The sequence below is a fragment of the Cibotium barometz genome, chromosome 8, assembly GCF_041138505.1.
Source record: "Cibotium barometz isolate CiBa-2024 chromosome 8, ASM4113850v1, whole genome shotgun sequence".
Classification (NCBI taxonomy): Eukaryota; Viridiplantae; Streptophyta; class Polypodiopsida; order Cyatheales; family Cibotiaceae; genus Cibotium; species Cibotium barometz.
The window spans coordinates 38,600,110-38,615,140 of NC_141053.1; positions in this window are offsets into that span (position 1 = coordinate 38,600,110).

The following is a 15,031-nucleotide window of genomic DNA, read 5'->3' on the forward strand; positions in this document are numbered from 1 at the left end:
ACTTCAACTTTATCTGCTGCCTCTCTTGATCGACCATCACCCACTCTACCTATATATATGAAGCGCTTCATATATATAGGTAGAGTGGGTGATGGTCGATCAAGAGAGGCAGCAGATAAAGTTGAAGTAAGATGACAAAATAGCCCTTTTGGGCTGGGTAAAATACCCTTTTGGGCTATTTTGTCATCTTACTTCAACTTTATCTGCTGCCTCTCTTGATCGACAGCCTCTCCTGATCGACCATCACCCACTCTACCTATATATATATGAAGCGCATCTTTATTCAGCAAGTACAACAACAAGCACCTCCTCTGCTGGTCGCCTACATTAGGGCAACCATCAGCGTTTACCTCTTAGGTTACTCTGCTGGTGCAGGCCGCCTACGTCAAGTGCAAACTCTAGACTGGCTGCCTACATCAGGTGTACTTTCAGTGTTTTTCTACTGTTGGTTTGGCCGCCTACACCAGGGCTGTTTTCAGCGTTTTTCTCTGCTACTGGATTGACTGCCTACACCAGGACTGTCTTCAGTGTTTTTCCATGGCCAACATCAGGGCTGATCTCAACATTTCATCATTATGTGTACTTCTACGTTTACTTCAGCACACCATCAGGCTGACCTTAGGTACTAAGTGGGTTTACAAGTTAAAACACAAAGCAGATGGCAGCATTGATCGGTACAAGGCCAATATTGTTGCAAAGGGGTATGCTCAACAAAAGGGCATTGATTATGATGATACCTTTACACCCACATCTCGTATGACTACCATTAGGTGTCTCATTGCTTTGGCAGCACATCATGGGTGAGATCTACATTAGTTGGGCATTAAGACTGCATTCTTGAATGGTGATTTACATGAGGAGGTGTATGTATCATAGCCTCTTGGTTTTGTTGTAAAAGGAGAAGAGTCTAAAGTATGCAGGTTGAAAAAGTATGTAGGTTGAAAAAGGCTCTTTATAGCCTTAAGCAAGCTCCTAGAGCATGGTATGAGAGGATTCATGCATACTTGGTATGTGAAGTGGAGTAACGACACATTTTTGGTTATCGTTCTATACGTTGATGACGTGCTGCTCTCAAGACCCGATATAGATCAGATTTTAGTCTTTAAGGCTGATTTTAAGTCATCGTTTGAGATGTCAGATTTGGGGCCCTTGCATTACTATTTGGGACTTTAGTTTATGCACCGCAATGATGGCATTTTTATGCTATAGTCTAAATATATACTAGCTATTGAAGAGGTTTAATCTTGAATACTGTAAACCTATGGCTACACCTATAGAGACAAGTACTCGACTTAGTCTTCAAGATGTAGGAGACTCTTTTGATGCTAGTTTGTATCAGCTGTTGGATTCCTTCTTTATGTGTGCAACACGAGGCTATATATACAGTATGCGATCTCACAGTTGAGCAGATTTATGCATAGCCCAGGTACGAAGCATTGGCCAGCTGTTAAGTGGGTTTTTCGCTATTTATAAGGCACTCAATATTTTGGATTATTTTATCCAAAGGGGGGTGAGTCACAGCTGCATGCTTTCAGTGATTCAGATTGGCTGGATGTTATGACACACGAGTGTCGACTAGTGGGTTTTGCTTTCACCTTGGTGATTCATGTATATCATGGCTCAACAACAAGAAGCAACCTACAGTGGCCATTTCCAGCTCTGTGAAGCTGAGTACGGGGCAGCTTTTACAGCTACAGTTGAGTGTGTGTGGCTTAGACGTCTTATGCCTGATTTGGGTGTTGGACAGTCGTCCTAGCACTATGATTTTCACTCACACCCAAAGCACATTAGTAGTTTCGAGGAACCTAGTGTTTCATGATCGCACTAAGCACATTGAGGTGCATTACCACTATGTCAAGGAAAGACTCTCTGCAAACAGAGATCAGCTTGGTCTATGTGCCTACACATGACAACATGGCAGATTTATTCAGGAAGGCTCTTCCTCTTGAAAATTTTGAAGCTTTTCGTAAAGCTTTGGGCTTACTGCCTTTTTAGGATTGATCGGCCATACCCTGTACATGTTCACATCATCACTCTAAGGGAGATTTGTAGCATTATATGGTAGTGATGTGTGTGAACACACTTAAGACCGCTGAGGCACTTGGAACACATTTGTTCATCTATTCTAGTGAGTTTGTGTGCTCTCAAGCTTCTCTATCTTGTGTTCACATCATCACTCTAAGGGAGATTTGTAGCATTATATGGTAGTGATGTGTGTGAACACACTTAAGACCGCTGAGGCACTTGGAACACATTTGTTCATCTATTCTAGTGAGTTTGTGTGCTCTCAAGCTTCTCTATCTTGTGTGAATCGTTGAAACCCTAACCCTAATTCCAACGCATATTACCACCCTAACGACACAACGCTTGCACTTCACTCCGGGGACATAGTTGCGCATTCTCAGAGGGCATACCAAACCGTGTATCAGCCTATCTTTAGATCTCCTACCTTGAGAGGCCGACCCACAATTCCTGACGCCTCAATCTACTGCTACTCGAAGAGAGGCTTCTATTATGCTTGTGCTACAGAGTTTGTTGCCGAGATGATCGCTTGAAGTGCTGCTTATTGTGATGAAACTCTGGAGCTACTAGCAAAAAAAAACACTATCTCTTTGTTGATGAAGGACGCCTTGCTAGTTGTCAATGAAGAAACAACTACACCTACTTACATAGAGTGGTTGTGAATGTAGTGCGAATGTAGTGCTACGCTATGGACTACTGTTGATTTGGGAAAGACAATTGCTAAGGAGTTAATGGGTTTGGTTGCAAAGAGTGACTCCATCCATTGTTTATCAAGATTAGCACTAATGTTTTACTAATTACTTAAATGGAATGAAAGGATACTCTAACAAAATCACTCCCTAAACTATCCTAGAGTAAACTAGACCCACCACATCCTAGCCCCACCATGGCTTTGATACCATGTTGAAAAACATGGATTTAGGCTAGTCTATGGAGGATCAAAACTAATTATCCCCATAGTCAAGTGATTGAGAGAACTAAAAGGCTTGATAAATAATATAATTAATAATGTATTAACTCAAGGAAAAAGACACAATAATCATCTTACATTAGAACTGATCCAAGTACATCCTTTTATAGCTCTCATGGATCCTCCATCCACATGTTCTATGCACACTTATACCATCCATGTGTTTATAAATGCTCACATGTCTTGTACACCCTTACACGTTCCATGTGCCTACTTTTTGACCATTGACTACCTTTTACATTCATCCATTCACATCCCCTAAAAACTGTAGCTTGCATCCATTCCAATTTCGTAGCATCCTAACTGTAGCTTGCATCCATTCCAATTTCGTAGCATCCTAATGTTCTTCTACCTTATTCCCACATACTTGTGCCCCATACGTGACATGATGGGCACCATATTTCAACAATATAACGATCACTAGGCCAGACATAAACTACATAATTATAGTTGGGTTGGAGAGCTAGTTTATGCAGGTTCATGGGAAGGTGCATTTGGATCATAGTGTGAGGCAGCTTATGAAAAGATGCAGGGAGGAAGAGAGCTTGAGCTCTTGCAAGAACACACACACTCACACAAATCCTAGAAGAGAACACACAAGACGAGAGGCTAAAAATTATTGTTGTTCTTCTTCTCAACAAAAGGGCTCTACCAAAAGATAAGGGAATTACAACATAAGTACTATTTACATGTGGTCCATAATGTGAACACGCTAAGTGAGTGAGCTAGTAAGATAAGTATGCCATAACTTAATCGTGGACTAGCTGTAGTTGGTGTAGTCTAGCTGTAGAATCACTGGTGAAGATCTATAACGTCAGCATCCTACTAAACACACCAGTGATGTAAACGGCAAAAATGGTCACCCAGGCATATCATAAGTGTCAGCTTGTGTTGAGCTTGACATCTCAACACTCCCCCTCAAGCTCAACTCTATCTCTAGGATTCCAAGCATAGTTCAGAATCTACAAAGCTTCTCTGCTCCGAGGGCTTTCGTAAAAATGTCAGCTACATGCTCCTCTGTGCTAACATACATGAGATTAATGTCTCCTGCTAAGACTCTCTCTTGATGAAGTGATAGTGGACCACTATGTGTTGGTCCGCGCATGAAAAATCGGGTTCCTTGCCAACTATATACTGCTAAGGTTGTCACAATAGATGACAACATGCAACCCCAAATCACCAAGTAGCTTGTGCAACCAAGCTACCTCACATGTTGTTAGTGTAACACCCCTATACTCTGCCTCTGTACTTGACAAGGCAACTGTTGGCTGCTTCTTTCTGCTCCATGTCACAGCACCACTCCTAAAAGAGAACATAAATCCACTAGTAGATCTCCTATCCGTGATACTACCGGCCTAATCTACATCGGTGTATCCAAACACCTGCAACTCTTATCTCTACCAACCTCATAAAGGAGACCATAGTCTACTGTAGACTTCACATAGCACAATGTGCGCCTCACACCGTCCAAATGTGGCTTCTGAGGAACTTGCATAAACTGACTCTACAATCCAACTGTATTGTTCAAATCTGGCCTAGATAGTCATGTAAATCAAGCTACCCACTATCTTCCTGTACATAGTGGGATTCTCCAAAATCTCTGCACTCAACGTGCCATTTGAATCTAATGGCATAGAAATTGGCTTACAACCAACCATACCATATTAGAACAGCATGTCCAATGCATACTACCTTTGTGATAGCCATATGCCTTTGGCCATCCTAAGAACCTCAATGCCAAGGAAGTACCTTAGCTCACCCAAATCCTTCATGTCAAATTTCTGCTTGAGGAGAAATTTCACACTCTCAACTTCCTCTCCAATATCACCCCCAATAATCAAGTCATCCACATAGATTGTGATGACCACAAGGCCCTTATCACTCTTCCACACATAGAGTGAATGATTAGCATTTTCCACATGAAAGACAATGGTGATAAGATATTGTGCTATCTTATCATGCCATGCTCTCGTGCCTGTTTCAAGCCATATAAAGCTTTGCACAACTTGCATACAAAATTAGGGTGACCCACATCTTCATAATCTAGTATGGCTGATCCATATACACTTCTTCTTGCAAATCACCATGCAAGAACGCATTCTTAACATCCATTTGCTGTAAAACCCATCCTTTTGATGTAGACACCACAATAACAACTCTCATGGTTACCATCTTGGCAATGGGGCTTAACGCCTCCTCATAATCAATGCCATAAGTTTGAGCATAATCTTTGGCAACCAATCTTCCTTTATACCTACTAATGCTTCCATTTGATTTGTGCTCTATTTTGTACACCCACTTGCATCCAATAGCCTTCTTATCCTCAGGCAATTGCACCAGTTTTCCCAAGTCTCATTTGCATCCAATGCAACCATTTCGTCATCCATGGATTTCTCCCAATCTAAATTCCCAACAGTTTCTTCAAAACATATGGGTTCAACATCTTGCACAACTTTAGCCATATATGCATAATGATGAGTGACATAACCATCATATGTCAACTTGTCAACACGTTTTTTGAATCTCTCTGACCTGTGTTGTCCATGATCACTACCTAGTATTTTTGCATCTTCTCTTGCCTTTCTTACACTAGGTGTTCTAATAGCTGGAATCCTAACCTCATCATCAAGACTTTTCTATGATCCACTAGACTCAACATAAGAGTGTCCTCCAGAAGTGTCGAGCATACCAAGAGGCTTATCAACCTTCTCTTTTCCTTTTCATGATGTACCAACTACATTTTCAGGGCTGGTGTTTTGATACAGCCTGCCACTCCATGGTCTATCAATAGACCCAACATAAGAGGACTCTCTAGGGCCACTCAATGACTGTGATTGCTAACTTGCATTCTTTGTAATCACATAAGAGGACTCTCTAGGGCCACTCAATGACTGTGATTGCTAACTTGCATTCTTTGTAATCACATTTCCAGTTACATGAACCCCAACATCTTTTTCAGAAGCCCAACATAAGAGGACTCTCTAGGGCCACTCAATGACTGTGATTGCTAACTTGCATTCTTTGTAATCACATTTCCAGTTACATGAACCCCAACATCTTTTTCAGCAGCATACCAGCTCCTCATTTCATCAAACACCATATCTCTCCTTATCCTCAACTCACGTGTAGTAGGGGTATAGCTTCTATATCCCTTTTTCTCAAGGGAATATCCAATAAACACACATTTTTTTGCCTCTGGATCTAGCTTTGTACGCAACTCATCTGGCACATGCACATAAGCTATGTATCCAAAAACTTTCAAGTGAGACAAATCAGGTTTCTTGCCACTCAACTTCTCCTCTTGCAATACATCATGTATGGTTGCATTAGGAGTCATGTTCATGATATAAACTGCTGTAGAAACAACGTCACCCCAATAGCTATGTGGCATATTCTTCTCTGTCAATCAATGCTCGTGCTGTCCCTGCAATGTGCTTGTTTTTCTGCTTAGTAACTCCATTTTGATGTGGAGTGTATCTACATGTAAATTATCTCTAAATGCTATTCTTCTACAAAAAAATAGAGAACTCATTGGAGAAGTACTTTGCCCCTCCATTTGACCTTAGGCACGTCACATGCTTCCATGTCTGCTTTTTAGTCATCACTTTGAAATTTTAAAAATGAGTGAAAAATTCACTCTTCTCCTTCATGAAATACACCCACACTTTCCTCGTGTGGTCATCAAAACGATTGTTACATAATACCTGTAGCCACCCATAGACGTAGTTTTTGTAGGACCCCATACATCTAAATGCACAACATCTACTATATTCCTGCTCACATTTCTATCATGCGAAAATACATGGTTTGTCTGCTTTCCAAATTGACATGCTTTACATACCATCAACTTTAAACTTAGATAGCCTTGTCACAATTTCTTTCCAAATTGACATGCTTTACATACTTTTTGCATACCATCAACTTTAAACTTAGATAGCCTTGTCACAATTTCTTTAGTCTGCATAGACTTCATTCTTTGCACATTTACATGCTCAATTCTCTTATGTCAAATGTTTGTATCTACAACAACTCCTGAATCTTGTGCAAACATTGTAACTTTTACTTCAGGCATATTTATATCTACTGTAAACATTCTACCCACTCTATTGCCTTTTGCAACCAACCTACACTTGTCTTTAAAGTCTTCAACATAATAACCATTAGGGTTAAAGCGCACCCGCAAACCCTGGTCAATCATCTGGCCAACAGAAACAGATTCTTTGTAATATTTGGAACGTGAAGTATATGTGCAAGATACTTCACCTTACCATTCTGCATAGACAATGGCACATTTACAACATGGGCAATTGGATGAGTAGTATCATTCCCTTTTTCAACAAAACCTAGCTTTTTACGATTTTTCATATCCTTAAACCACTCGCTATGACTGGTCATGTGGTCCGAAGCACCTAAATCCACATACCATACATCATCATTGCATGTGGATACATTACTTTGGCTAGAGGACACATAATTATTTTGTTGCACTTTTCCACCTCTCATGTCATTTTAGTTCTTATAGAAATATGCCTGCACATGCCCAGATTTGCCACAATAAAAACAACCTTGTGTATCGTTTTGCTGCCTTTGCCAATTTCCACGACCTCTTTGACTCCCACTGCCTCTAAACTGGCCTCTTCCACCTATGTTGTTGTGTAGAAGGCCTGTTACTCCGAAGTGCCTTTGTTTTGTGAAGACTAGTCTTCACCCAAACTCTTTTCTTCAATGATCAACATTGACACCAAATCTATAAAGTTAGGAATGTTCTCCCAAGTCTGAATAGACATCTGAATCCCTTGTATTGTGGCGCTCGATACCACGTAGACATAATTCCACTTTATCATCATCAATAGAAACACCAATAGATGCAAGGGATTCTACAATGCCCTTAATCTTGAAGGCATAATCATTCACAAACATGTTTTTCTTCTCCACATTATGAAGCTCATTCTTCAACTGAATCTTTCGTGCCTTGTTGTTAGTTTCATACAGCTTCACCAAGGTGTCCCATGTCTCCTTAGGTGACTTGGCATCCTGTATATGGCCACTCATGGTGTCTTGTATGCTAATAGAAAGCTAATACATGAATTTCGTTGCTCCTTGATTCCAATCCTTGTATTCTTTTACATTTGCAGCAGTTGGATTAATCTCAGGTATCTTTGGTGCCTCCTCATGTTCACCCTCATGTAGCCTTTTCACATCAGGAAATTTGTTAATCTAAACCTCCAAGCATGGAAGTTATTCTTGTTAAGCTTCTCTGCAACAATTTGGTTAGTTCCATCATTTGACATCTTGTCTACAACACAAACTCACAAAAAGCAACACTCTTGTTTGACTTATACAAACTAGCGTATTCTTAGCTGACAACGGTACTATACTGCACTCAAACTGTCATAACTAATGACCTCAACTTGCATACACACACCCAATAACGCCTGTAAGACCTCTTTGCACTACACAGAGTGTCTGCACAATCAAATTCTCTTCCCGTAGTTTCAAAAATAGAATTATGCGGAGAATTGAAACTTACCCAACGCACGTGTGAACGCTTTACGAACTAAAAAACAGAGGTCAAGACGCACCTGAAATGTATTTTCTCCCACAAAAAGGCTATGCAAAGGACAATATAGTTGCCTTGTAGCTCTGATCCCGTGAATACAGCTCCTCAATCGGAGTTCGTTTGCCCCCGATGCCTGCTGATGAAGAGCTCTCGACAAGTGTGTAGTAGCCAATACAAAGGGGGAAGAGTAGGTGAAGCTCTTACCCTCGTACTGCTTCCTGTGCTTCTCTTGCTTGCTGCTCAACTTCTTATCATGAACAAAGCTTTGATACCATGAAAAGATGCAGGGAGGAAGAGAGCTTGATCTCTTGCAAGCACACATACACTCACACAAACCCTAGAAGAGAACACACAAGATGAGAGGTTGAAAATGGTTGTTCTTCTTCTTCTCAACAAAAGAGTTCTACCAAAAGATAAGTGAAATACAACATAAGTACTAAAGTACTATGTACATGCGGTCCATAATGTGAACACGCTAAGTGAGTGAGCTGGCAAGATAAGTATGCCATAACTCAATGGTGGACTAGTAGCTGGTGTAGTCCAGTTGTAGAATCACTAGCAAAGATCTATCATGCCAGCATCCTACCGAACACGCAAGTGATGTAAGCGGCATAAATGGTCACCCAAGCATATCATAAGTGTCATCTCCTATTGAGCTTGATCTATAGGATGATCACCAGGCTAGACATGAACTATGTAGTTGGGTTAGAGAGACAGTTTATGGAGGCTCTTGGGAAGTTGCATTTGGATGGTGTGGGGTGCACACTATGCTACATGAGGTCCACAATGGATTATGGCCTCTTCTATGAGGCCAGTATACAAGCGTAGGTTCCTGGGAAGGTGCATTTGGATAGTGTGAGATATTTTGATCTACATGACAATTGTTGAGGTGTCAAGCTCAACATGAGCTAACACTCATGACGTGCTTGGGTGACTGTTCCACATTTACACCATTAGCGTGTTTGGTAGCTGACATGAGATATATCTTTGCCAGTGATCTATAGCTAGACTACACCTACCTAGTCAAATTGAGTTATGGCATACTTCTCTTGCCAGCTCACCTGCTTAGTGTGCTTGGTAGCTGACATGACATATCTTCCCCAGTGATCTATAGCTAGACTACACCTACCTAGTCCATCTAAGTTATGGCATACTCATCGTGCTAGCTCACTTACTTCTCATGTTCACATTATAGACCATTTGTACATAATACTCTTGTACTTATGTTGGTTTTCACTTATCTCTTAAGGACCTCTTTTGAGAGAAATAAGGAGAAGAAGATTTTAGCCTTCCATCTTTGTGTATGTGTTATCCATTGTTGTGCGAGTGTGTGTGAGTGTGTGCGTGCTTTTGCAAGAGCTCAAGCTCTCTCTCCTTCCCCAATCTTTTTAATGGTATCAAATCTTGTTTTAGGCTAAGGAGATGAGCAATAAGAAAGGGAGACTACAAAGGTAAAGGAAGCAGTACACAGGCAAAAGCATCATCATCTCTTCCCCTTCTTGTTTAGGGATGCTACCCCCTATGTAGCTGTGGTGGGAGCTATATATCTCTGATTGAGGAGCTGTCTTTGTAGGCATGGAGGTGTGGTGCATTGAAAGATCCCTGCCCCCTCCACGCAACAAATTTGGGGGTGCTAGCAGCGGAAGTAGCACATCTTGCGCATGGCAGAGCCTCTCACTTGGGGCCTCGCCCATGGATATCCGGACAAGAGACTAATCCCTCGATTCTTCCAAAATCGAACTCGAAAAAACTTCCCTCGCCCAGAAAGCACGGGCGATTCCTCTAGGATAATTTTATTCTAACGTAGTCAAGAGCCTTAACTAACCAAACTGATTCGACCGAACCGGTAAGTCACATGGTCAGATCAAGGAAGAGACTTGCACTTGGATCATAGAAACCAACGCTTTTTTCCTCATCAAGAGGCACAGCCGTTGATTCTTTTCCATAGAACAAAGACTATCGGGGATTTACTTTATCTATCGTAACATTACAGAATTGAGTCTCATTTTAGGGATCCATCAGTCCAGCCTAACCCCATCCAGTCCCATGGGTTAGCCAACCGCCCACAACCACTGTAGTGATAGGATCCATTTAGGAATTTGGTTATGTTTAGTCTCGGGTACTAGGGAAAAGAGTTCCCAGGTCCCCTAGCCGGCATTTCATGCAAACTTCAAGATAGTCACACCACTTGCACACCCAATATGAAATTGCCTATTTCACAGATTCGGCTATCATTAAAAAATTCTTTTAATGAAACCATAGTATCACTGATCATAATCCTCCAAAATATCCGGTTGAATTCTAATTTCCAATCATTCTTTCATCGGTGTACCTATGGCATCATTGGCAACTAGAACGCTCACCACCTGTCCACTCAAGGGCCTTTTCAATAGTTCCTAGCTCATAGTACCCGAAAATATATTCACTTATAAAAATCCAGATGGACTCTCCATTGAAGATCAACAAGATCAACCAACAGATCCATTTAAAAGAGCCATGGACTCATCCGTTGAGGACCAGCAAGGTTAATCAACCAGATCCATGCCCGAGTTCAGAAAACAACTCTAACACCTTGTTACATTTTCTTCCTCGACACACGCGTGGGTATCTTTCGCGACCCAGAGCTTGAGCACCGTATGGTCAGCACCCTCTAGGATCCTTCGCAGGTCACCTAGCGCTTCACTTATAGGCCGCTTCCTTGGTCCCTCATCCACCGTACCGCTCACCATTTAAATTGAACCGAGGCTGGTCAAGACCTCGGCCGACCTTGCTATGCGAGACGTCCTCCATTGGCTCTCCATCAGTTATTGCAACTTTATCACTAAGGTCTCCACGACCTCATTCACAAGATGGTCAAAATGCTTCCCTAGCATTCTTGACATAAAATAGTCCTTTAAAAATAGGTCATAAATACAGTTTCTAATGAGCTCTCATCTTTCCACATTGTTCCACATCATTTCTCGTTATTCCACATTCTTCTACATCAATTAACATTGCTTAATCCACATTCAATCATATGTATTCCCATTGTCCTTCATCCATTCTCATCCAATCACATTATATTACATCCCATCCCATCTATCCACATCTATCCTCATCACATCTCATCCATTCTCATCTACCCATATCCACATCATATTACATCACCTCCATTCACATCACATCTCATCCATTCACATCTATCCCGATTCACATCACATCTCATTCATTCATATCCCGATTCACATCACACCACATCACATTCATCTCACATCACATTACTCGGGGCCTCGCCCCAACGGATATCTGGACAAGAGACTAATCCCTCGGTTCTTCCAAAACCGAACTCGCAAAAACTTCCCTCGTCCAAAAAGCATGGGCGATTCCTCCAGGATAATTTTATTCTAACATAGTCAAGAGCCTTAACTAACCAAACTGATTTGACCAAACCCGTAAGTCACATGGTCAGATCAAGGAAGAGACTTGCACTTGGATCATAGAGACCAGCGCTTTTTTCCTCATCAAGAGGCACAGCCGTTGATTCTTTTCCATAGAACAAAGATTGTCGGGGATTTACTTCATCTATCGTAACATAATAGAATTGAGTCTCATTTTAGGGATCCATCAGTCCAGCCTAACCCCATCCAGTCCCAAGGGTTAGCCAACTGCCCAACCAGTGTAGTGATAGGATCCATTTAGGAATTTGGTTATGTTTAGTCCCGGGTACTAGGGAAAGGAGTTCCCAGGCTCCCTAGCCAGCGCTTCATGCAAACTTCAAGATAGTCACACCACTTACACACCTAATATGAAATTGCCTGTTTCATAGATTTGCCTATCTTTAAAAGAATCTTTTAATGAAACCATAGTATCATTGATCATAATCCTCCAAAATATCCGCTTGAATTCTAATTTCCAATCATTCTCTCATCGGTGTATCTATGGCATCATTTGGCAACTAGAACGCTCACCACGTGTGCACTCAGGGGTCTTTTCAATAGTTCCTAGCTCATAGTACCTGGAAATATATTCACTTATAAAAATCCAGATGGACTCTCCATTGAAGATCAGCAAGATCAACCAACAGATCCATATAATAGAGCCATGGACCAGATTCGGCTATCTTTAAAAGAATCTTTTAATGAAACCATAGCATCACTGATCATAATCCTCCAAAATACCCGCTTGAATTCTAATTTCCAATCATTCTCTCATCGGTGTATCTATGGCATCATTTGGCAACTAGAATGCTCACCACCTGTGCACTCAGGGGCCTTTTCAATAGTTCCTAGCTCATAGTACCCGGAAATATATTCACTTATAAAAATCCAGATGGACTCTCCATTGAAGATAAACCAACAGATCCATATAAAAGAGCCATTGAAGATTAGCAAGATAAACCAACAGATCCATATAAAAGAGCCATGGACTCATCCATTGAGCTTTATCACTTAGGTCTCCACACGATCTCATTCACAAGATGGTCAAAATGCTTCCCCAGCATTCTTGACATAAAACAGTCCTTTAAAAGCAGGTCATAAATACAGTTTCTAATGAACTCTCATCTTTCCACATTGTTCCACATCATTTCTTGTTATTCCACATTCTTCTACATCAATTCACATTGCTTAATCCACATTCAACCATATGTATTCCCATCGTCCTTCATCCATTCTCATCCAATCATATTATATTACATCCCATCACATCTATCCTCATCACATCTCATCCATTCTCATCTACCCATATCCACATCACATTACATCACCTCCATTCACATCACATCTCATCCATTCACATCTATCCCGATTCATATCACATCACATCACATCTCATTCAATCACATCTATCCCGATTCACATCACACCACACCACATCCATCTCACATAAAATTACATCTATTTCACATCACATCACATCCATTCACATCACATCTCATCCATTCACATCTATTTACATCACATCCACATCTATCCACATTATATCTCATTCATTCCATCCACATTACATCACATCCACATCCATCCATATCTCTTCACATCCATACTTATTCCATCTCATTCATCCACATCCATCTAGTCATTCACATGCACGTCTATCCACATCCATCCATACATTCACATTCCCATCCACATATATTCACATCACATCACATTTCATCCACATCTCATCACATTCACATCCACATCCATCTACATCACATCACATCTTATCACATCCACATCCACATTCATTTGCATCACACCACATCTTATCACATCCATATCCATATTCAATTGCATCACACCACATCTTATCACATGCATATCCACATTCATTTGCATCACAGCACATCTTATCACATCCATATCCACATTCATTTACATCGCATCACATCTTATCACATCCATATCCACATTCATTTACATCACATCACATCCTATCACCTATCCTCACATCTCATTCTCATCTCTTCATTCACATCCACATCCACATCCATTTACATCACATCCATCTCACATATCCTCACATCTCATTCTCATCTCTTCATTCACATCTTATTCACATCTATTCACATTTAGTAACATTTTCTATTTTTGATACCGATGGGACTTTTCTAAATTTCTACCAATTGTTTGGCCTGGTTGAAGGTACTTTTTCTCGACAGATATTTTCATATTCTTTCTCAAATTCCTCAAGTGAAATATATTCAATATTCTTCTTTTGAGTAAAAGATTCATGGGATTTACAAAAATCAATTATACCCATATTTTCCAATAATGCTCAAAATTCCACTTTTGATAAATACTCATAATTTGAATTGTGCTAAATTTTTTTTTTCCATTTAATTTCTTGGATCTCAAATATCATGGGAATTCCTCTTTTTACATTTAAATGATTGAATTTCAAATGTCATGGGAATTCCTCTTTTATCATAAAATAAATTTATCTAAAATTCCTCTTTTCTTTAATAAAATATCCATTATTTCAATTTTACCAAGAATTTCACTTTTACGATTTAAATGATTGAATTTCAAATGTCATGGGAATTCCTCTTCTATCATTTAAATTTTCTCATGCATAAATTAAATTTATCTAAAATTTCTCTTCAAATTTAAATAAAAATATCCATCAATTCAAATATATTTAGAATTCCACTTTTACTATTTAAATGATTGAATTCCAAATGTCATGGGAATTCCTCTTTTATCATTTAAATTTTCTCATGCATAAAATAAATTTATCTAAAATTTCTCTTTAAATAAAATATTCATTATTTTAATATACCAAATCTTTGCTTTTTCCATTTAATTACATGGATCTTCATTATCATGGGAATTCCTCTTTTTGCATAAAAATAGAAATACCAAAAATTTTTAATTTCTCTAATTAATTATTTATGCATAAATACTAAAAATTAGTTTTTCATGAATGTAATAAAAATTATCCTTTTACCATAGGATGACTAATTCTAGAATATGGTAGGAAGTCCTCTTTTCACATTATGTACATAAATGAATTAT